Source organism: Thunnus albacares, chromosome 5 (genome assembly GCF_914725855.1).
Source record: "Thunnus albacares chromosome 5, fThuAlb1.1, whole genome shotgun sequence".
NCBI classification, from domain to species: Eukaryota; Metazoa; Chordata; class Actinopteri; order Scombriformes; family Scombridae; genus Thunnus; species Thunnus albacares.
The window spans coordinates 36,441,253-36,443,752 of NC_058110.1; positions in this window are offsets into that span (position 1 = coordinate 36,441,253).

The window sequence follows — 2,500 nt, forward strand, 5'->3', positions numbered from 1 at the left end:
CTATCTGTCCATCTATTCATCTGTCTCTCTCTCTATCTATCTGTCTGTCTGTCTATTCATCTGTCTGTCTCTCTATCTATCTATCTCTCTATCTGTCTGTCTATCTATCTATCCATCAGTCTGTCTGTAGTCAGGTGTATGTTCAGTTCATATGGAGGTTCTGTGCTGTTTCAAGCTGTTTCAGTGTTAATTGATCAACATCTCAGGACTGAATCATTTCTGTTTAAATCATTTGCTCACAGTAACCAAGTTGTTTGCTTACAGTGTTCATTTTGGGTTTTTTCATACATGAAAACATTGAAAAAGCATTTTAAACTATGGTGATTAATTCTATTTTGTTTTCACTTTACTCCGATAGTGCAGGTGTGATGTGTATTTAGCGGCTGCGGCACCATTATCAGGTGTTGCAGCTCTGCAGCGTTGTGTGGAGACGCTGGATGTGAGTGTTTATTTGTAACTTTTCTGAAACAAGTATCTAGTTTGCTCGACGACTGCTCTCTCTCTCTCTCTCTCTCTCTCTCTCTCTCTCTCTCTCTCTCTCTCTCTCTCTCTCTCTCTCTCTTGTCTTTTTTAAAATGAGTCAGGAAGTCGTCATCAAAGTCAAACTTTACTTTTAACGTTATCAAACGAAGAGAAATGTCCTCCCTTCTTCCTAGTAACGTTGTTGTCATTACTCATGGCAGCATTACAGCTTTACAGGTTGCGTCCCTGCCCCCGCCCCCACAGCCTCAACCCACAACCCGCCCCCACAGCCTCAACCCACAACCCGCCCCCACAGCCTCAACCCACAACCCGCCCCCACAGCCTCAACCCACAACCCGCCCCCACAGCCTCAACCCACAACCCGCCCCCACAGCCTCAACCCACAACCCGCCTCCACAGCCTCAACCCACAACCCGCCCCCACAGCCTCAACCCACAACCCGCCCCCACAGCCTCAACCCACAACCCGCCCCCACAGCCTCAACCCACAACCCGCCTCCACAGCCTCAACCCACAACCCGCCTCCACAGCCTCAACCCACAACCCGCCCCCACAGCCTCAACCCACAACCCGCCCCCACAGCCTCAACCCACAACCCGCCCCCACAGCCTCAACCCACAACCCGCCTCCACAGTCGAGGCTTGACTCTATTTTGGATGCTTCAGTCCCACTGAAGGGTCTCATATCTGCATCATTACTCTCCCCTGCTGCTGCTCTCTGCTCTGCTACTCTGCTGCTCTGCTGCTCTGCTGCTCTCTGCTGCTCTGCTGCTCTCTGCTGCTCTGCTGCTCTGCTGCTCTCTGCTGTTCTCTGCTGCTCTGCTGCTCTGCTGCTCTGCTGCTCTCTGCTGCTCTGCTGCTCTGCTGCTCTGCTACTCTGCTGCTGCTTTCTGCTCTGCTGCTCTGCTACTCTGCTGCTCTGCTGCTCTGCTGCTCTGCTGCTCTCTGCTGCTCTGCTGCTCTGCTACTCTGCTGCTGCTTTCTGCTCTGCTACTCTGCTGCTCTCTGCTGCTCTGCTGCTCTGCTACTCTGCTGCTCTGCTGCTGCTCTGCTGCTCTGCTGCTCTGCAGCTCTGCAGCTCTGCTACTCTGCTGCTCTGCTGCTGCTCTGCTACTCTGCTGCTCTGCTGCTGCTCTGCTACTCTGCTGCTCTGCTACTCTGCAGCTCTGCTACTCTGCTGCTCTGCTACTCTGCAGCTCTGCTACTCTGCAGCTCTGCTACTCTGCTGCTCTGCTGCTGCTCTGCTGCAGCTCTGCTACTCTGCTGCTCTGCTGCTGCTCTGCTGCTCTGCTGCTGCTCTGCTACTCTGCTGCTCTGCTACTCTGCAGCTCTGCTACTCTGCTGCTCTGCTACTCTGCAGCTCTGCTACTCTGCTGCTCTGCTGCTGCTCTGCTACTCTGCTGCTCTGCTGCTGCTCTGCTGCTCTGCTGCTGCTCTGCTGCTGCTCTGCTACTCTGCTGCTCTGCTACTCTGCTGCTCTGCTACTCTGCAGCTCTGCTACTCTGCTGCTCTGCTACTCTGCAGCTCTGCTACTCTGCTGCTCTGCTGCTGCTCTGCTACTCTGCTGCTCTGCTGCTCTGCTACTCTGCAGCTCTGCTACTCTGCTGCTCTGCTACTCTGCAGCTCTGCTACTCTGCTGCTCTGCTGCTGCTCTGCTACTCTGCTGCTCTGCTGCTCTGCTGCTCTGCTGCTGCTCTGCTACTCTGCTGCTCTGCTACTCTGCAGCTCTGCTACTCTGCTGCTCTGCTACTCTGCAGCTCTGCTACTCTGCTGCTCTGCTGCTGCTCTGCTGCTCTGCTGCTCTGCAGCTCTGCTGCTCTCTGCTGCTCTGCTACTCTGCTGCTGCTCTGCTACTCTGCTACTCTGCTGCTCTCTGCTGCTCTGCAGCTCTGCTGCTCTGTTCAGTATTCCTGTTTTAGTTGATTCTTCTACTTTGTCTCACACCTCACTACACACACACACATCTTCCACTCTGACATCCACACTCCGTACTTTAATTACTTTAGTTACCTTTTAATT